This window comes from Haliotis rufescens, unplaced genomic scaffold, assembly GCF_023055435.1.
Source record: "Haliotis rufescens isolate VD_foot unplaced genomic scaffold, xgHalRufe1.0.p SCAF_10, whole genome shotgun sequence".
In the NCBI taxonomy this organism is placed as follows: Eukaryota; Metazoa; Mollusca; class Gastropoda; order Lepetellida; family Haliotidae; genus Haliotis; species Haliotis rufescens.
In genome coordinates this window covers 21,137,654-21,161,480 of record NW_025963780.1, presented here as the reverse complement: position 1 = coordinate 21,161,480, position 23,827 = coordinate 21,137,654, and the positions used below count along the sequence as shown (strand labels likewise).

The 23,827-nt window shown below is 40.3% G+C and overlaps 1 protein-coding gene across 1 annotated transcript in view; it reads left to right on the top strand.

Moving 5' to 3' along the window:
- Positions 1 to 23,827, top strand: part of LOC124122681 — a 206,724-nt gene that overhangs the window by 99,197 nt on the left and 83,700 nt on the right. The gene's annotated exons all lie outside the window — the stretch shown is intronic.

Here is a 23,827-nt window from a genome sequence, read left to right as displayed (position 1 = left end):
GCCGCTGTGTCGTCTGGACAGGTGCGAGTGGTTTGACCTCGGGTTTAGTGTTATGGATGACGTCAGGTCAAACAGCTGATGTCATGTTCTGGTCATAAGATGGATGCACTTTGTTTCAGTTTCGAAATAATAATGTCCTCTTTGACAGAACCCATATGGACTAGAACGTAGATCTAGTACATCACGACTGGGAACATTAAATCGAGTAATTGAGACGTTTATCGCTTGACTAACACTCTTAAAATTTGGCGGAGTTTGCTAATTTTGGTATGTTGACATTTGCTTTTCACATCAAGGTGTGATATTCCAAAAACAATCCTGAGCATATTGTTGAGCTGGGGAATAGTGTGTTTTACAGAGAGAAAGTTGTCAAAATGGATCTAAGGTTAAACAGTATTTTTAACATTTTACCCACTGGTATTTTACCCACTGGTATTACTGGTGAGGATCACAAATGAGTTCGAAATATGGTGTCCTAACATCCTTTTTCACAGTCATAGGGCCCTTGCTCACAACAGAGGGCATACTATGTGAAATAGGGACAGGTTTTCTCAGAAACTGCTGGGGTTACACGAATGAAGGCTTGCATGCCCATGTAAGAGATACTTGTCAAGACTGAGTTCGAAAACTGGTAACATATATTATTTGCCCAGAGTAGGGGCTTTTTGTGTGTATTAATTTCACATCCCATTCTATACTTGTTCTAATGGTGTAAAGCGACCTTAGTTCTGATCTCTTCTTAAGGCTTTATAGGACTGGATTTTTCTATTAAAGTATATTAACCTCCTTATTGGTCACGACTATACGAACAAACCAAATTCATCTGTGCCCTTGGTGTGGGATAGTGATAACGCTGTTTTCTTGTTTATTTTGTATCTTTAATAAAGAAAAAGCTTGCCTATAAGGTGACACTTTTTTATTTCTTGGTTTATGAATTTCAAACTCTTTCCAAAAGTGAGGAAGGCCATTTTATAAACAAAAAAGCCTCTCACATTTTTTTACTTTAATTTTGTCCTAAAAAGTTAGGTATGAAAACAAATATCCTGGAGGAACATAAGTAAAATAACTCATTTTTCAAGAACATTTTATTATATCCCTGGAACTTAGATTGTGCACAAATGGCAATATAACAATAGTCATGTCATGGGTGGAAATGCTTGAAAGAGGCTGCTATTTTGGCAGCATGGGCAACGGTTCACTATTTCAGCACCAGCCAACCAGAAGATTACTGCTGTGACACCAAGTTCCCAGAGACTCTTTTGTGAGAGATAAAACCAACATTTATCAAGGAAAGTATCTGCTTGTAAAACATCTTTGCTACTACATGTTTGGCCATACACTATTTGAATGGTCTAACTAATCCTATTGTTTATAAATATGAAAGTTATGTGTATTACATTATTTCAATAATTCCGTAGCATCTTAATAAAGTTCGTTTTAAATAAAAAATAATGTAAGCTAAAACATTTATTACGTCCAGATTAAGAACCAATGAAGCGAAAATTTAATGATTTTCGGCAAATATAAGATTTCATAAAATCCATGCACTTACCTATTTCTTTTTTATTTTCATTTGTTTACGTAGTCGGAACGTTATTTTAAAAAGAATTACAAATAATATCTGTCATCACCAATTTCCCGATGATAGCGGATGTCCGCTCACTAACATGAGGAAATACCTCCGTTTTCAAAGCTTTGTATGAATAACACATATGTCAAAGGCTGCCATGTCAGTATAAAACTTATATTGTTTCACCGACATAATCTGCTACAAGGTTCGTGATTGGTCAAGTTAAAGCACGTGACCTAAGGCAGCCAATCAAATTACAGCAAAGGTAATTTTCAGACTTTGGGTTTGGGTTAAATCATGTCAATCTGAACGTTTTAAGCATGAAATCGCAATCTATATTAAAAATATGGAACTTTATGGATGCATAGTGCTAGGTTATGAGTTGTGACAAAGATTTGTCATGCATATATTTTGGCATCAAAGACATCGTGTCGGAGCCGAGAGGCAACGAAAGCCGAGATGTCATTTGATTAACATTTGGACTTTGAAAGAGCGACGCAACCGTAAACCAAGAAATAGAACAAGTGTCGCCAAAGCAAGTGGCATTCTTGTGTTTTAGGTAGATGGTTCGTTTTTGTTTTGTTTATAAAGTCATAAATCAAGTTTAAATCATATATGTTCCCTCCATGCTGTAGCTAGGCCAATGGAAAAAAGGGAAAGATATAATTACTGAAAACCAGTTACATTTAATTTTGTTACTAGTTTTATTCAATAGTTCGTAATTCAATTTCATATTCTGCTTTCCCTTTTATGACAAATAATTGAATCAGTTTCATTAATCTACGATCACTATCTTTTTCAAACTTTTCCTTTTTTACAATGGCATGAAATGGGAAGATTGAACTAAACGTAATATCTTTAAATGTACATGTATGTATCGAGGTGTAAATTTAGCAAACAAACAATAATATGAATAAGTAGGTCACAGGACTAGGCGAGACCTTACGTTGTTTCGTACTTCCGATGACAGCAGTGTTACGTCAGGCAGAGTCCGGTGTATCATATTAGGAAAACCTGGTGTAAATTAAAAAAACATGACATTGTCACAGGGATTAAAACACTCGAGTTAGGTGATGGCTTGTCAAAGCAGTTGCAGTGTTGTCAAGACGTCCTGTGATCGATGTCAAACTGGCCGCTATCCATTCATAAATATTGAGGTAAGTTTTCACTTTTCGCCCTCTTCTGATAGGCTGGTATAATTGTCAGTGTTGATAAGTCAATACTGATGGCTTAATCATCACCAAACAGTGATGGTGGCGTTGAAATATGAGCATAAACAGTTGTGCTGTGACTCGTTTCATTTAATTTGTTGTTAGTTATTGTCAAAAAGAAAGATGGTATTTGTAATTGCAATATGCATCTCGGTTTATGCATTATACAATGTTATAGCAAATTTCCATTACATCTATCCAGAGCCTTTTCCAATATTAAATGTTCAGCTCTGACAAGGGACGTCACAGAATTATATTTGTTGGTCCTGGGGAGATGACACAAATTATAGTCATGAGAAGGCCTATTATGTGCATGGTGGCAATTTACATTGTTCTGAATTTTTGTCAATACTTGTAAAATCACTGAGTAATAATGTTGTCCAAAGAGACTTGTAGGGTGACTGTGTTAATAAAAATAAAATGTGCCAATATCATGATGATGATGTTATGTGCACTGAAAAATCAGTTTTTATTCACACACAAACTTATTAATCTATTTTGTAAATAGTGAAGATTAAATCCTTGCAATGTTTGTTTTTAAGATCTCTGAAAAGTGACCTCACTTAAATGCATTCAGTATGATGTGAATAGACTTGATCATTACAACCCCATTTAGCATTTCTTTAGCATTTTCAGTTGAAGATACAATGCTTAATTTATTAATTATATCTTGATGTAAGAAATTGTTAGTATTTTAGAAGTATATGTTCTCACAAGTGTTATTTATCTTTCGCAGTTTGACGAGATTTCAATGTATGAGGGGGAATTTTTTTTCTAATTTTACGCACGAGTAGATGCCACAAGAATTACCTTTGATGCCAAGATGACTGCACCTCAAGAGCATCTCGGACTGTCACATATCTTCATATTTCTTTGAATATTTTGTCATCAAGCAATACATGGCTTATGAAAGAGCAACACTTGATGTGTATACAGTTGTAAAATTCCTATCTGAAGTACTGGTTCTGTAAATGATGACTGTGACCATCAGAATACACCATGTACACCAGACACTTGTTGGAACAGGACCTACTTGTCATCAACATGGTGTTGCAGGACATCTTGGAACTCTCACCTAAAATTTGTGAATCTAGATACTGACACAAGTGACAGTGCAGGCTGTTGAAAATATTCCAATTCACACTGGCACAGTTATTTGTTCAGGCTTGGCGTTTGGGAATATTTGCCAAGAATGTTTAATATTTTTTGAGAGTAATCATAGCCTTGGAAAAAATTACTGAATAAATCTAAAGCTTATTTATTATTTTTATGTCTGGATAATGCCATAAAAAGTTTTTTAAATATTTCTGGTATCTCCGTTGATGATGAATTCATATTGATATAATATCATATCACAAAAGTGCACATTGCATGTATGACATTAGATTTTCAGTTTATGGGTAAAATAATTCCTAGAAAATACACCAGATGCTTACCAATGAAAATTAAACGTAACCAATGGCATAGCAGTTGTTGCTTTATGAAATTAATTCTTTGTTCAAATATCTACACTGTACGTGTCTTGTTTTTGCATCGGCTGGACTTCTGGCATTATTTTTACTTCAGTCGTTTGAGCCTCACAAGGAGAAATATTTTTAAAAAACACTACCGTTCATTGCAATTAATCTTGCCCATGCTATCAAACACACTCTGCAGTATTATAACAATATTTTTATTTCTTCCCTCAGAATAACTTTGCACTTCATTTATTGGTAAGTATCTTTCTTAATGTAGGACATGTCAGTCGGTGATCGCTTCCATAATTCAGTGTATTTATCTTTCATTTTGGCCACCTCTGACTTGAAGTTGCTGTATGCTGGATGCTGCTTCATGTCTTGGTTGCTGTACATCAGAAATTCACTCCTGCTTAACCAAGAAAAAACCATTCATGTTCTGCACATAATTTACAAAGCAACAACATAGAACTAGACATCAAGTACAGACACAGTGTAAAAATACCATTGTCCAACACTAGTTTTATTCATCACCGGACTCAACGAATAATATTTACATAATGTAATAAATAAGTATATCATATATTCATATGGAATAGTAACAGCAGTTAGTTTTTGCACAAACCTGAAACCACCTTAGACAAAGAGGTCTTTAATTGAAATATACAAGTAAAATAAAGACAATTGACTGACATACTTTCATTATGACCATGATAATGTATATTCGAATGGAATTCGAAATTAAGAGGTATGTGTGTTTTACAGGTTAGGGTTTGATGTATTTATTTCAAATACTAAATTATAGTAATCAATATATTGCATTGACTTGCTTTCATGGTTATTTGATTAACTATTGAGTGATTTGGGACGCTATAAAGAACGAAAGAAAATGACAATAATTCAATTCAATCCAGGTAATTCATATTTTCGTAATGTTCTCTTTCACTTAATCTGGATGTTCCTTATAATATGTACTATAAATACAATAATATTTCCTGCGAAGGTTAGCCTATTCTTTCCCTATATAACTCTACACTTCCTGAGCTTCCAAATTCAAGTATTAAAACTGTTCATACTTTTCATAAATTAGGTTTAAACCATTCACAACACATCATAACACCCGAAGTATAAATAAGCAGTCTGCGTGATTGCACACGGAATCCATGCTTATATGACATGGCGACCGTGTGATCGAAAACAGGTTTGTTGAAATATAGGTTTACTGCGCACCAGTCGTACATCCCTGAAAACAGGTGAAACCGGGATATATTTGCTGCCAATGAAAACTTAAAAGGTTAAATATTCCTATATTTAACCTTGGATGAAAGTACGTTAGTATTATCTTGTTGATTATTAAGAAATAATAATGATGTCGGATATTGAGCGATGTCAATTTGAGGATTGTTTTAGCTGTTGAGCCATCTTTTATGTTTTGTCCTTTGAAAATGTCTGATGTTAATCACCCCGAAGATGCTTTTTTCACTAATGAAAGAGCACTGACACTGAAACATATATGGACGCAACAAGGATTTCCTCAAGATATATAATCCAAACTGCCGTTCGGATTGTTACAGTATCAGCCTCACACATGTGCTTCAATATTACAGTTAATGTAAAACACATAACAAACTTAGAATAGCGGCTCTTTCATCGTTGGTTACGCAGTGCATATGCCTTTTGGATTTGTTGTGTTCAGATACTTTTGGAGAGACAATCAACTCCAGTAGAAGGTTATACAATTTGGTTACACTGTGTGCAGCAATAAGAACGTTGTAACACTTGTTATACAATGTATAACCGCGACGTCATCACAGTGCGACACTGAGCGGCATGCAAGGCCAGCTGACGGCCAGGCGCCTTGGGGGTTAAGAGCATCGAGAGCCATATGCTCTTGCAGATGGTGATTGAGATCTAAGTATGCTCCCTGAGAAAGCCTCCAAATATTATTTCGAGGATCAGCAATCTTCTCATCTAGGTTACGAACACGGTGTAGCAGCTTTCCCCCCCACACACACACATCAGGGAGTGCGGCAGGGTACAGTTGTTTCAGAGTTAGATCGAGCCAAGCTTAATTCATGCGCTCGTGTTGAGGTTGACTGCATAAAATTGTTGTGCGACGCCCTCCATGGCACAGCTAATGGAGCAGATTGATGATCATCCCAGTTTGACTGAGAAACCATTACCTTAAACTGTGCTTCGAAAGCAGCAGAGTCTCCCTTGCCATTAAATTTAGGCAACTGCAGAGAAATATGTGCTCCAGGGGTTTGAGGGGCATAGAGTTAACTCTTTCGGACTGATTTAATACAGAATTAGACAGCTGTGTCAAAATATCCACTACATATGGATCAGGTGAGCTGTCATTGGGTACATGATGGTACATGACAGTAAGTGTACTTGGCTGCCTATTAGGATCACCCACATGTCCCTCGCTGAACGGTCGGACAGGATCCCTTTAGTCGCCAACACTATCCATAATTTTATAACTACTCTCAATAGGTCTGACATTCTCCACAGGGCTGCAGTGGGTACATGTGACCTGAAATTGTAAAGTGGACCTTTCTGGTAATAATTAGCCATTGACTATGATAAGAATTATAAATACAATATTTCAGAAAAACAATACTCAACTATCATGAATATTTGCAAAGATATCCCACTTCTGACACCATAAACTGTTGTTGAGATAAATATCCTGTGCTGACTTTATTTGATGGATTTACAGACTGTGACACCATGTCTCGTCAATGGATACCCCCGAGACACTATACCATTAATGTTTGTTTCGTGCGTTTGTGTTGAGAACTAAACACGAGGCAAGGCTCGAACTTGTGACACATCTGATAGATAGTGTTATTTTGTTTTATGACCAGATGCTAGTACTGGGATGTCCTAAAATGAGTCCTTAACGTTTACCTAAACCTGCTGATGGTAGATGTGGTGTTCCAGCCGGGACACATATAAAACAGGTTGGTAGGGCTGGGACGAGTAACTCGGGTACTCGGGTCGGGTGGGTACAGAGTAGGACCCGGGTATCCAAAGGACTACCCGGACCGTGGTTAGTCACGTGATAGATTGTTAAATCACAAAAAATATCTAAAATGCTATGGTTACACAACACGTCACTAATGTTCGCATTTCTTTCTGACTGTGTACCCATTCCTTCTGGTTTGAATAAAGATAAAACTTCGATCAACTTCAGTGTATGCATGACCAGATCGTTTTATATGTGTATCTAAATACATTTTACCAGGGCTAGGGTCGGACAAATCTTGGGACATACAGCGGGTCCCCGGGTAGGGTCGGGCAATGGGTGGTGGGTATACCCCGGGAGGGTCGGGTGATAGCGTGGTGGGTACCCGGGTAGGGTCGGGTAATAGGTGGTGGGTATACCCCGGGAGGGTCGGGTGATAGCGTGGTGGGTACCCGGGTAGGGTCGGGTAATAGGTGGTGGGTATACCCCGGGAGGGTCGGGTGATAGCGTGGTGGGTACCCGGGTAGGGTCGGGTAATAGGTGGTGGGTATACCCCGGGAGGGTCGGGTGATAGCGTGGTGGGTACCCGGGTAGGGTCGGGTAATAGGTGGTGGGTATACCCCGGGAGGGTCGGGTGATAGCGTGGTGGGTACCCGGGTAGGGTCGGGTAATAGGTGGTGGGTATACCCCGGGAGGGTCGGGTGATAGCGTGGTGGGTACCCGGGTAGGGTCGGGTAATAGGTGGTGGGTATACCCCGGGAGGGTCGGGTGATAGCGTGGTGGGTACCCGGGTAGGGTCGGGTAATAGGTGGTGGGTATAACCCAGGAGGGTCGGGTAACAGCGTGGTGGGTACCCGGGTAGGGTCGGGTAATAGGTGGTGGGTATACCCCGGGAGGGTCGGGTGATAGCGTGGTGGGTACCCGGGTAGGGTCGGGTAATAGGTGGTGGGTATACCCCGGGAGGGTCGGGTGATAGCGTGGTGGGTACCCGGGTAGGGTCGGGTAATAGGTGGTGGGTATACCCCGGGAGGGTCGGGTGATAGCGTGGTGGGTACCCGGGTAGGGTCGGGTAATAGGTGGTGGGTATACTCCGGGAGGGTCGGATGATAGCGTGGTGGGTACCCGGGTAGGGTCGGGTAATAGGTGGTGGGTATAACCCGGGAGGGTCGGGTGATAGCGTGGTGGGTACCCGAGTAGGGTCGGGTAATAGCGTGCACATGGTGAGTACCCGGGTTTGGTCGGGTAATAGCGTGGTGGGTAGTACACGGGTAGTAAATTCGGACTCGTCAAAGCCCTGCAGGTTGGGCCTGCAATAATATAGAATGTATAAAACTTGTTGCCCTCTTTAAACTGATGTGGATCATGCTTCACTTAGAGTCCGACTTCACTTATCAACAAGTTGACACAGTGACTATCACACGTGACGTGTAGAACCATTCATGTACCGACCCGTGAAGATCCGGGGTAGAATAGGTAGAATTCAGCAACCGATGCTTGCCATAAAAGGCGACTATGCTTGTCGTAAGAGGCGACTAACAGGATCGGGTGGTCAGGCTCGCTGACTTGGTTGATGCATGTCATCGATCCCAATTGAGTGGATCGATGCTCATGATATCAATCACTGGATTGTCTGGTCCAGACTCGATTATTTACAGACCGCCGTCACATAGCTGGAATATTGCTGAGTGCGGCGTTAAACAACAAACCAACCAGCTAACCATGCATGTCCAAAGTGATGTGATAGAGAAACACGATAGTGACTGTTCCACAACAAACTGCATGTGCGGTGTTCCCGTGTCAGGAAGCTCGCGAACTGGTGAGGGAGATCTAGATGCGCAACTTGACAGCTGCAACTTTCATAAGCTATCAGTCGAATATCATTATTTGAAGTGCGTTAGTAAGCCCTTGATCACGCGGTTCTTGTAATTCAAACAACTTACAGATTACCTGTTTTGTAACATACTTTGAACGGCGGCATTTTTGCTTCTGAATTCCTTAAACTACTGCACCCGAATACACATTTCTGTACATCCCTAATGTGTCAACAGCCCCAGTGTGCCTACAGTAACATCATGAAATGATACGGTCTGATGCTCAGAAAGTGATGCACGAGTGAACATAACTCTTACCTGTTTCACCTGTGATATAAGATAAACGTGTCCATACTGAGACAACGAAACAATGAAGGCACGATGGGAAACACTTGTGAAATGAAATAAAACCATAACACATAATGAAAGTCACGGATATATTATATTGATAATATAACACAGGAGAGAAATATAACAATAGTTTTGGAAATACTTTTACATTCATTCAATTCACCACAGGCAAATCATAGAAAGGTATTATTCAAATTTGACAAGGTGACCAGCGGCACCCGACGTATCGCATTGTACCGGTGTAGTAGGCTCAAAAGACTCCCGCTAAATTTGACTCTAGAGTCATATGGGCCAAGGGTGAAATGACTCAAGAGTCATATGGGCCTAGGCTCACATGACTCCCCTAGCCAGGCTCAAAACACCCCCTCTAGGCTCAGCTAACTCCCCGACTGGGCCCAAATGACTCCACTTGTTTTGAAATAGAATTACAGAAAGGATAAAACCTATCTTGTGGTCTGAGCCTGGGGGGTCATTTGAGCCTCCTACACCGGGAACGGTAGCCTCCGTGGAACACGTGCTGGCCGTCTGTAAGGGATGTAAGATACTCCTCTCGCTGAATATGTGCCATGATGTGATACAGAGACTTGCCAAAATCTAGTTTTTTACTTTTCACTGGGACGGGATTGAAGTAAAGGAAGTGATATACATTGCCACATTTACTCAGTCCAATGTGAATTGCATGTATTAACATCTCTGCTCAGCTTAAGAACTCTACTCAGTTGTTTTAGCTACTAACATTTTATACAGGAATCAGCAACAGTACACGCCTGACTGACTGGACAACATATATTAAAAATATGGTAAAAAAAAAGTCAAACAATGGTGGTTCAGTCCATTATCATAAAGAGGGATGAACCTGAGTTGCCAATGTGCCTACACAATTTCTGTAGGCAAATTGGGATGTAGGGACATTTGGACTGAACCATCGTGAACGCAGTGAGTGTAAACAGATTTCATTTATCTCGTCCATCAGAGAGATTTTTTAAAACTGGTTTTAGAAATTCCGACAATTTTGACGCTAGTTTCGTCAATTATTTCCAGCTAAACGCTAATATTTCAGCCTATTGGTACGTGTTGCTATAATGTTGCACCCGTGAAGATGCAGGTACGAATAGCTTCTCAAAAACGCATACTTCCCTATAAAGGCGATTAACGGGGCGGGCTGGTCAGGCTCACTGACTTGGTTGATGCATGTCATCGTATTTCGGATGCGTGGTTCGATGCTCATGATGTCAATCACTGAATTGTTTGGTCAGAATTGATTATTTACAGACCCCCGTCATGTAGCTGGATGCGGCGGTAAACAAAAAACAAACTGTCAAACAAACAAACTATGTTTGCAAGAGGAGACAGAATGACCTATCACCTTGCTCGGTGCATTTGCCTCTCTACCCGGCTCTGCAGATAGACAGAGAGAACTTGTGTGAGTGCGCGTGCGTGTGTGTGTAGTAGTAGTAGTAGTAGTAGTAGTAGTAGTAGTAGTAGTAGTAGCGCTAATAAATGTAGTGTTTTGGGGGCACTGGCCTCTGTACTGAATACATTGCCTTGCCTTGCCTTGCCTTAATATCATCTGGTATCATTTTATTCAAATAAGTCTCCATGGAGTGCACACTGTATGTTTACATATCGTAAATTCATGTTGGTACTATCTTCTCTGTAAACATTGTGTGTGGCATTTCACTGCCCATGGTGCGTGCGTCTGTCTGTCTGTTGTACTAATGTTTTAGCAGTCATTCACTCCACAACACAGCACTAGGATGGGGGGACCACCGTCTGTAAAGTAAATCACCGGCTTATACATGAACTTACTAATCTACCGATTCACACGCACATCACATCACATTACGACCACATAACATCACATCACATCGGTCACGTCACATCATTTCACATCACATCAATATCACATCACAATAGATCACATCACATCACATCACATCACATCACACTCACAAGAAATCACACATCACATCACATCACATCACATCACACTCACATCACACATGATATCACATCACATCACACTCACATCACACATGATATCACATCACATCACACATCACATCACACTCACACTCACACTCACAAGAAATCACACATCACATCACATCACATCACATCACATCACACTCACACAACACATGATATCACATCACATCACACTCACATCACACATGATATCACATCACATCACACATCACTTCACATCACGTCACATCATTTCACATCACATCACGTCACATCATTTCACATCACATCCATATCACATCACAACAGATCACATTACATCACATCACATCACACTCACATGAAATCACTACATCACACATCACATCGCATCACACATGAAATCACATCACACCACACTCACATCACATCACATCACATGACTGAATGAACTGTGGTCAACTGGGAAATGTCGTAGTGCTTGGCAGGGATAAGACATTATTACCTCACTCATTTCTTAACCAATAAATAGATTGGGCAACTAATATGTACTGATCAAAAGCCGTTAATTTTGTTATCAAATCCGTGCTCCATTCGTGGCCGGGGTAGGTAAACCTTACGACATCCGCACTTGTTAGTTATGACAGGAAAGCTGACCATGAGACGCTGGGCTTTCCCTCTGATACTCTGCCGTCGTTGTACGTAAACAGAGAGCTACGTGATGCGTGAGAATCTGCCCTAATTTTGGTCATCAACGACTTCCATGCGCCACGGACCCTCTGCCAATCAGGTCAATTCTGACGACACATACGGGTAGAGTCTAGAGACTCTGCATCACGTCGGTATGCAACATGAATACGTGCGGCGCTTATCCTATGTCTGAGAGATGTGTTGCAGACTGCAGCCCCTGCCTCCGACATCCGTAAGGCAGCTTTGACCTTGATCAAGCACGGTAACTGCCAGGCCTCGAAATGGGGAATTACCTATTTGAAGCTAAACTTGAAAAACAAGAGAGCTGTGAGGACCAAGGTTTATTCAAGCAAGTGTTGGCGTATCATTCATTCATACATGATAAAGACATACAATGGTATAATAATGATGATAATATCCTAATGCTGTTTCATTACAGGTCTTGGAATAAATGCAATGTTTGTCCTACTGGAGTACGTACGGTAAATGTCACTATACAAAGTGTATATTTACTAGAGAAATAACGGTAATGACAATTAACATTAGTTAACAATAATGACATAAACTGCTAATAATAATGTTAATAATATCCCTATTACAGTTTCAATCTTCAAGCCTGGGAATTAATGCAACGTATGTTATATTAGAGTGTGTACGGTAAATACGCATAGATTTATTATGCAAAGGGGTACACATTTACTTGAGTAAGAACAGCAATGACCAATAACATTAGACATACACTGCTAATAATAATGTTAATAATATCCCTATTACAGTTAGCGCACTGCAACGTATGTTATATTAGAGTGTGTACGGTAAATACGCATAGATTTATTATGCAAAGGGGTACACATTTACTTGAGTAAGAACAGCAATGACCAATAACATTAGTTTACATTGAGTAATTGTTACATTTTAATAGAGCAGGTACAACCTACATGACAATTATATGCGTGGGATATCATGCCTACTTGGGTAACTACGGTAAGAATTTACGACTATCGTTAACACTGATTTGATAGAATGAAAAATACATACTAGTCCATATACGGTAAACTGCGCAGAGTGCTCAAATCAGGAATATGAAATTTACTTCGGTTAAGGCGGTAAACATTCATGTGTGTAGTTTTAGTTATAATTTTTATGATATAATAATTTCGGCAAATACGGTAAGTAAAAAAGTTGGGTGAATGTTCCGAGTAAAGATACGAAGGTACATGGTGGGAGATAGAGCTGGGTTTTAAATCAGAGAATAGTAAGTTTCAGTTGTGATTATTTTGGTGACTACGGTAATTAATGTATTACGCACGCGACGTTATACTGACGACGTGCATTTCCTACAGCTAGACATCGTTATAACATCGTTAGCTAGACGATAACAGAACGGTAATAGACGGTAATTGTATACTTCAACGATGCGCGTTTCAATGTACTTGGTCGCGAAATATAAAAGAAGACTGTTTATGTATTTATTGGACTACCGTAATGTTTGTGACGTAAAGTCTATTTTGTACCGTATTTAACTGTATGCATACTTCAAAGATGCGCGTTAGTACATTGCCGCGGAATATATGAAAGAAGACCCTAAGTGTATTTAAATGACTACGGTAATGTATTTGACAGATAGGCTGTTTTGTACTGTATATATAACTGAGTGATATATTTAAATTCTCATACATTGTGTAAAAACATAAAAAATGTAGAATCGGTTGTTGTTATAGCTCATAATTGTCGATGCTCATGGTATCAATCACTGGATTGTCTAGTGCAGGCTTAACTATTTACAGACCACCGTCATATACCTGGAATATTTCTGAGTGCGCGTTAAACAAACAAACAAACAAACTTCAGAAAAAATAGCCGTCTATGTCACCTGCAGCCTGTGTTTGTGGAAAGTGAATGTGGTGTTCAATACGATAGGACTGACTGAAGCGGCAGAGACTTATTTGAAACCAGCCGCCCACAGAAACCAAGCTTGATACAGTGGCGTCAAGCCTGATCCTAAATATGAGGTGTAGCAAACAAATAATTTACATTTAAAAGTTTAACGCCGCGGTAAAAGATTCATTAAGCTATGTATGTATATATCACAAAAGATTGCCCCAAGCAAGGATTCGAACTCATAAGCTCTGTATTCAACACCATAACACGCTGCCAACTGCGTCACAAACACACAAATAATAATTTTCCTATTCACACCTAAACATTTTGAGAGGTTCGAGAAAGAACTGGACATGTCAGGTTCAATATAAATATGTACGGGAACATACAATTATGACCGACCGACCGGCTGTCGCGGCTGACAAATATCCGAAAAACAGCCGTGTATATGGTATCCAGGAACCGGTGCTTGTGAGAGGGGCTGTGTAGTGTTGTGTGGCGTGGCGTGGCGTGGCGTGGAGAGTGGAATTTCACTGCCCATGGTGCGTGCGTGCTTCTGTCTGTCTGTGCGTGTTTTGCACTAATTTTGTCACAGTCATTTACTCAACCAACGCAGGCAGTACTAAGTATGGGGGACCACCGTCTGTGAAGTTGCTTATACGTGAACTCGGGTTACTTACAATAGGGTTAAGATATGTGACCTCGGTGATTGTGTGCTGTGCTGTGCTGTGCTGTGCTGTGCATCCTGGTGTTCTGGATTTGTGCTCATGCTTTCGATCACTGGTTTGTCATCCTTGACTGCACGCATTATGTACATGTAGCCGGCATATGGTTGATTTGTTTGTTTGTTTTCTTGTTTGTTTGTTTGCTTGCTTGCTTGCTTTCTTGTTTGCTTGTAGGTTTGCTTGTGATGCTTTGCGTTGGGTTGGGTTGGGTTGGGTTGCCGTTGGGCCGAAGCTATTGCTCCATGACAGGTGTATTCATTGTCTCACTGACCCTTGAAGATCCAGGGTAGAATACGTCTTCAGCAACTGATGTTTGCCGTAAAAGGCGACTAAGCTTGTCGTAAGAGTCCATTGACAGGTTCGGGTGGTCAGGCCCGCTGACTTGGTTGATGCATGTCATCACATCACAATCGATGCTCATGATATCAATCACTGGATTCACTGGCCCAGGCTTGATTATTTACAGACTGCCGTCATATAGCTGAACTATCGCTGAGTGTGGCGTTAAACAAACAAACAAACAAATATTGACTGACTGACTGAAGGGGCTGGCAAACTGAAAATTAGCCGTTTGGGACCCAGCAGCCTGTGCTTGTGGTAAGAGAGGCTGAACGTGGTGTTCATTGTGATAGAACTGACTGAAGCGGCAGAAAAATATTTGAAACCACACAGAAGCCAAGTTTGTAACTCTGGCTTCAAGCCTGGTCCGAAGTATGGTGTAGCAAACAAATAATTGACATTGCTTCTGTTTTAAACGTGCTCTAATGACGTCTTTTAAAATTTTAAGGTCCCTGTAAAAGGTTCATTCAGCTTTGCACGTATATATCTACAAAAGGTCTTTAAAATCTTCTTTCAAGCAGAACTCACGATCTGTTTTAAAATACTGAGAGCCTTCCCACTGTGCCACGAACACACTTACATTTGACGATGTCATTTTCGTAGTCATACCTAAACATGTTGAGAGGTTCGCGACAAGAATTGGACATACTAGATTTAATATGAATATGTACGGTAATATACAAATTGGGGCTCGGGATGGGTTGGTTTGGGTTACCGTTGGGACGAAGCTATTGATCCATTGACAGGAGTTGTCACTGTCTGACTGTCTGACTGACTGACTGACGGAGGCGGCTGACAAATATCTGAAATATATAGTCGTTCACAGAAACCAAGTTTGATACAGTGGCTTAGGGCTATCCGAAGTGTAGCAAACAAATGCTTCAGTTTACCGCGTGCTCTAACGATCGATGTTTTCAATCTAACGCCACAGTGAAAGGTTCATTCAGCGATACATGTATAATGTCTTCAAAATATAATTAAAAGATTGTTTCAAGCAAAGATTCGAAATCACGATCTGTTTTCAAAACGTTCACTCGCGACCAACTGTGCCACGAATACACATGAAATTAACATGTAACTTTCTTAGTCACACCTAAACATTTTGAGAGGTTCCTAAAGGGATTGAACATGCCAGATTTAATATGAATATGTAATATACAAAAGACAATGTAATAGTAGAAATCTGGGGGTGACTGTGTGGTGGAACACAGACCCGTATTACAGGAGCGTTTCTCAGAGTTGGAGTGGCCGAAACATACATCGGAGGGGTCGTAAGCATGCCCATGCATCAGTGGCACCGATTCAGAATATTCATGATTGACACGTCAGTGGACAGTACTAAACATGTAGTTCTAGTATATACATTTAGATTTGAATCTAAATTCGGTGATGCAATTAAGACATTAGTAAATTGTCCAGGATTTTAAGGATTCACTTATTTAGAGCGAAAAGTGAAACTTTTGGATAGGTTAACTGATGAATCCTCCCCCCCCCCCCCCCCCCCCCCCCCACCACCACCACCACCACACACACACACACACACACACACACACACACACACACACACACACACACCCTTGTATCCGCCCATGCATGTCATTCCAAATGTAGCTGGTCTATAATGCGAACCAAAATCAAATAACGATTTCGTCTTTCCGGCCCAAGTCACTGAACATCGATACGTCTATAGAAGAACGCACAGAATATTTTCATCAAAACCAGTCTGCTTGAACTTGTTTTCCTCTCCCAGCGCGATATTCGAGACGTTAGAGACGGAACCAAGCTAACGCTAAGGTCTTCTCGGCAGTGGTTGGACTACTGTCAGCCGACTAGAAAACGGTGACGTCAGAACTGGCGATGATGACGTCACAATCCCTGTACTTGGAACTCTGTGACCTTGGTCCTGAGACAGCTGACAATGACGCTTGGTGTGGTCTAATGTCTGTTGAATTTGGCGAGAAATGGGTCAACTTAAAGATGACGTATACTGTCCAACGCGCCAGTGTATGGGGCCAGAATGGGAATTGAAGAAATGTCATAATTTCACTCCTAATTGATATGCATTAATAAGGCAAGGGATTGCTTTTTGCAAGGAGATACAGAAAGAAAAAGACTTTTATTACGTTGATAGATTATCTATAACGTCACGTGACCACCGCCATACTGGTCTGAAGCTGGACCCAGAGGCGAGGCGACAGTGACAGAAGTACGAAAACATAGGATGTATGGTAATACACTAAATGGTGCGGCCAGGCCCGTGTGCGAAATACGCTACAGTCGGAAAGCGCACGTTAAATCTCCTATAGGGCCTATCAGTCAGTATGGTAGTCGGCACCGTTTTCGCTTCTCTTCAAATTTAGAAGATTGGCATGGGGTACAAAGTACATTGTCCTTGCCTTGTCTTTTATTTCAAGCACAAGCAATGAGCAGATAATGTAATCTGAAGTAATGAACAATATTTTTATTCCTTAGCTGTTACCATATTAGGTCGGACACCCCCGATACTTCCTGATTCACCAGCGTGAACATTACCGTACACTTACGAAAAACAACACTAACGTATAGGCCTATACATCACTCAGTTACTTCAGTACAAACATAATGTTCCTTTTACGGTTGAGTGCATACATCTGATTTGTTTCATTTTGTCGATGCAATGTTGTTATGTTACACTTCACACATCAGTGTTTTTGTTTAAAAAACTCGGTAAGATGGAACTTATAAATATAACTGAAAAAGATTAAAATTAAGTCTACCAAACAAGAAATTTGCTGTGGCCTGAATAAGGATGGCGTTCAGGGAGGAAGTATTTCTATGTACAGTATGTGTGTGTGTGTGTACAGTATGTGTGTGTGTGTGTGTGGGGGGGGGGGGGGGGGGGGGGGGGGTGTCTGCGTCTGGAGTGGCCATACACCTCACCAGAAACTAAATATATTATAACATGATGGTCATTAAAGTTAAATAAATAATGGTTTACATATTGTTTTTGTGATAACTTTAGTCAACCCAGGTATAACTGAGATAACATGCACTACACTTGAGTGAGTATGACTTTACCCCGCTTTTAGCAATATTCCAGTAATATGGAGTGGGACAGCAGAAATGGCCTTCACACATTGTACCCATGAGGGAAATCGAACCTGTGTCTTCGGCGTGACGAGCCAACACCTTAACAACTGGGCTACGCCACCGCCCTACTCTAAATGGAAGACTGTTCCATGATGTTATGAGCAACTTCACATGTGTAACACATAACGGATCCAGTGTGGTTGACTACATGCTTGCCTCTACTGATCTATTCCATTGGTTGGTTTGGTTGGTTTGTTGTTTTACGCCGCACTCAGCAATATATTCCAGCTATATGATGGCGGTCTGTAAATAATAGAGTCTGGACCAGATAATCCAGTGATTGACATCATGAGCATTGATCCACGCAATTGGGATCGATGACATGCATCAACCATATCAGCGAGCCTGACCACCCGATCCCATTAGTCGCCTTTTACAGATCTATGCCAACATATCAGTCATTTTAAAATTCTGAAAAAGGGATGACTCTAGCCATTTCCACTGGTTTGTGCATTAAGGTGGAAACATTATGTCACCTTTAGTTCAACTCAATCAGTGCCCAAAGCAAATATGGAACAGCTAGAGAATATATATGCGCGAGTTTTTAACAAAATTCCAGGGTATATTTCTTGTGACACATGACCAAATATTGGCCAATGTTTAAGAAAATGTGTTGCAGTGTATGAATATTATAGCTTGTTTGTCGCAGTCTGCTGCTAGTGACATGAAGAAGAAACACAATCTCGGCCAATCACAGATAAATCAAAATGCCTTAATGCAAACCCCTGGTGGGACTGTGCTCTAGACTAGAGTGTCTAAAACAGTAGAAATATGCAGCCCCGAGGGCTTATAGAGCTACCGGTACTAGCGTTGATACTATTTTAGCCACAAAGAACTGTGTTAATAAATTCAAGATAGGATCCCAGGTGTTTTTGGAAAATCCTTAAAAGAGGGAGAAGCAGTCGTACAATCCCCATGAACATTTCAGTTGAACAGTGGTGTAACCATTTCAAAAATCTTCTGTATGTCAGTGACACTGTATTTGATTATTCAACTCTGACTGACATTAATTTGTCTCCATCTGACAGAACATTTTAACTATGTAAATAATCTAAACAGACCATTTAAAGAGGAAGAAATATATGTCTATGTGTGTATGTCTATGTCTACATGTCTGTCTATGTCTATATGTATATGTCTATGTGTGTATGTCTATATGTATATGTCTATGTGTATATGTCTATGTCTATGTCTATATGTCTGTGTCTTTATCTATATTTTTATGTCTATGTGTATATGTCTATGTGTGTATGTCTGTCTATATGTCTGTCTTTATCTATATGTATATGTCTATTTGTGTATGTCTATGTCTATATGTCCATGTCTGTCTATATGTCTGTCTTTATCTATATGTATATGTCTATTTGTGTATGTCTATGTCTATATGTATATGCCTATGTGTGTATGTCTATGTCTATATGTATATGTCTATTTGTGTATGTCTATGTCTATATGTATATGTCTATTTGTGTATGTCTATGTCTATATGTATATGTCTATGTGTGTATGTCTATGTCTATATGTATATGTCTATGTGTGTATGTCTATGTCTATATGTATATGTCTATTTGTGTATGTCTATGTCTATATGTATATGTCTATTTGTGTATGTCTATGTCTATGTGTATGTGTATATGTCTATGTGTGTATGTCTATGTCTATATGTATATGTCTATGTGTGTATGTCTATGTCTATATGTATATGTCTATGTGTGTATGTCTGTCTATATGTATATGTCTATTTGTGTATGTCTATGTCTATATGTATATGTCTATTTGTGTATGTCTATGTCTATGTGTATGTGTATATGTCTATGTGTGTATGTCTATGTCTATATGTATATGTCTATGTGTGTATGTCTATGTCTATATGTATATGTCTATGTGTGTATGTCTGTCTATATGTATATGTCTATTTGTGTATGTCTATGTCTATATGTATATGTCTATGTGTGTATGTCTGTCTATATGTATATGTCTATTTGTGTATGTCTATGTCTATATGTTTATGTCTATGTCTTTATCTATATTTTTATGTCTATGTGTATATGTCTATGTGTGTATGTCTATGTCTATATGTATATGTCTATGTGTCTATGTCTATATGTATATGTCTATTTGTGTATGTCTATGTCTATATGTCTATGTGTATATGTCTATGTGTGTATGTCTATATGTATATGTCTATGTGTGTATGTCTATGTCTATATGTCTATGTGTATATGTCTATGTGTGTATGTCTATATGTATATGTCTATGTGTGTATGTCTATGTCTATATGTATATGTCTATGTGTCTATGTCTATATGTATATGTCTATTTGTGTATGTCTATGTCTATATGTCTATGTCTATGTCTTTATCTATATTTTTATGTCTTTATGTCTATGTGTATATGTCTGTCGTTATCTTTATTTTTATGTCTATATCTGTCTGTCTATGTGTATATGTCTATGTCTATATGTCTATTTCTATATGTCCATATGATTATGTCTATATGACTGTCTATGTGACTTTTTCTATATGTCCATATGACTGTCTATATGTCTATGCCTATGTCTATATGACTATGTCTATATGTCTGTCGATATGACTATGTCTATATGTCTGTCTATATCTATGTGACTTTGTCTAAATGTCTAGTTCTATATGTCCATATGACTATGTCTATATGTCTATGTCTATATGTCTGTCTATATGACTATATGTCTATCTATGTCTATATGACTATGTCTATATGTCTGTCTATATGACTATGTCTATCTATATGACTGTCTATATGTCTGTCTATATGACTATGTCTATATGTCTATGCCTATGTCTATATGTCACTTTGTCTATATGTCTATTTCTATATGTCCATATGACTATGTTTATATGTCTGTCTATATGACTATGTCTATATATCTGTCTATATGACTATGTCTATATGTCTATGCCTATGTCTATATGTCTGTCTATATGACTATATGTATATATGTCTGTCTATGTCTATATGACTATGTTTATATGTCTGTCTATATGACTATGTTTATATGTCTGTCTATGTCTATATGTCTATTTCAATATGTCCATATGACTATGTCTATATGTCTATGCCTATGACTAAATGACTATGTCTATATGTCTGTCTATATGACTATGTCTTTATGTGTATGCCTATGTCTAAATGACTATGTCTATATGTCTGTCTATATGTCTATGCCTACGTCTAAATGACTATGTCTATTTGTCTGTCTATATGTCTATGTCTTTATGTCTGTCTATATGTCTATCTATATGTCTATGCCTATGTCTAAATGACTATGTCTATATGTCTGTCTATATGTCTATGCCTATGTCTAAATGACTATGTCTATATGTCTATCTATATGTCTATGCCTATGTCTAAATGACTATGTCTATATGTCTGTCTATGTCTTTATGTCTGTCTATATGTCTATGCCTATGTCTATGCCTATGTCTATGTGTCTGTCTATATGTCTATGCCTATGTCTAAATGACTATGTCTATACGTCTATGCCTATGTCTAAATGACTATGTCTATATGTCTGTCATTATGTCTATGTCTTTATGTCTGTCTATATGTCTATGCCTATGTCTAAATGACTATGTCTATATGTCTGTCTATATGTCTATGCCTATGTCTAAATGACTATGTCTATTTGTCTGTCTATATGTCTATGTCTTTATGTCTGTCTATATGTCTATCTATATGTCTATGGCTATGTCTAAATGACTATGTCTATATGTCTGTCTATATGTCTATGCCTATGTCTAAATGACTATGTCTATATGTCTGTCTATGTCTTTATGTCTGTCTATATGTCTATGCCTATGTCTATGCCTATGTCTATGTGTCTGTCTATATGTCTATGCCTATGTCTAAATGACTATGTCTATGTGTCTGTCTATATGTCTATGCCTATGTCTAAATGACTATGTCTATATGTCTATGCCTATGTCTAAATGACTATGTCTATATGTCTGTCTATATGTCTATGTCTTTATGTCTGTCTATATGTCTATGCCTATGTCTATGCCTATGTCTAAATGACTATGTCTATATGTCTGTCTATATGTCTATGTCTATATGTCTTTGTCTATATGTATATATATAATTATATATCTATGTATATCTATGTCCATAAGCAGGCTTTCATAACTAGGACAAACAATATACTAGGGTGAACAATTACCCATCCACCCAGGTAAACAATTACCCATCCACACACCAGGGTGAACAATCACCCGTCCACCCAGGTAAACAATTACCCATCCACCCACCAGGATGGGTGGGTGACTGAGTTAGGGGTAGGTGGGTGGACGGGTGGATGGATAGAGGAGTAGGTGGGTGGATGGGTGGGTGGATAGGTGGGTGGGTGAAGGTGAGGTGAAATTGGGTTTAACGTCGCGTCCAAGATTATTGCACTTATATAGCGACGTGCATGCACGTGTATGTGTGTGTGTGGCTGCTTGTACTAGTCCGGACTGATGCCGATTTATAGTGCTAGCTCACTGAGATACCATGCCGCAGTTTAACATGAATACCTCACTCAGACACAGTATACTGACTCCGAGCCGACCAGTCCTTGTTTTAGCCCCTTAATGCCGAGCGCCAGACAGGGTAACAACAAGTACAATCTTTTAACGTCTTTTTGTATGACGCGGCCCGGGATCGAACCCTGGACCTTCCGCTCTCCGGGCGGACGCTCTACCACAAGACCACGGAGGCGGTTGGGTGGGTGAAGGAGTGACTGGGTGGGCGAGTGAGGGGTAGGTGGGTGGATAGGTGGGTGGGTGAGTGAGGGGTAGGTGGGTGGATGGGTGGATAGGTGGATGGGTGAAGGAGTGACTGGATGGGTGAGTGAGGGGTAGGTGGCTGGATGGGTGGGTGAGTGAAAGTGACTGGGTGGGTGAGTGAGGGTGGATGGGTGGGTAGGTGGGTGGATAGGTGGGTGGATGGGTGGGTGGGTGAGTGAAGGAGTGACTGGGTGGGTGAGTGAGGGGTAGGTGGCTGGATAGATGGGTAGGTGGGTGGATGGGTGGGTGGGTGAGTGAGGGGTAGGTGGGTGGATGGGTGGGTGAGTGAAAGTGACTGGGTGGGTGAGTGAGGGTGGATGGGTGGGTAGGTGGGTGGATAGGTGGGTGGATGGGTGGGTGGGTGGGTGGGTGAGTGAAGGAGTGACTGGGTGGGTGAGTGAGGTGTAGGTGGCTGGATAGATGGGTGAAGGAGTGACTGGGTGGGCGAGTGAGGGGTAGGTGGGTGGATAGATGGGTGGGTGAGTGAGGGTGAGTGAGGGGTAGGTGGGTGGATGGATGGGTGGATAGGTGGGTGGGTGAAGGAGTGACTGGATGGGTGAGTGAGGGGTAGGTGGCTGGATGGGTGGGTGAGTGAAAGTGACTGGGTGGGTGAGTGAGGGTGGATTGGTGGGTAGGTGGGTGGATAGGTGGGTGGATGGGTGGGTGGGTGAGTGAAGGAGTGACTGGGTGGGTGGGTGAGGGGTGGATGGGTGGATGGGTGGATAGGTGGTTGGGTGAAGGGGTGGGTGAGTGAGGGATGGATGGGTGGGTGGTTGAAGGAGTGACTGGGTGGGTGGGTGGGTGGGTGGGTGGGTAAAGGAGTGACTGGGTGGGTGGGTGAGTGAGGGGGTGAAGTGGTTTGTGAGGGCTCAATATCCCAGCTATTCCATGACTTCCTGTAAATAATATAATCAGGAGCAGGCAAACCAGTGACAGATAGCATGAG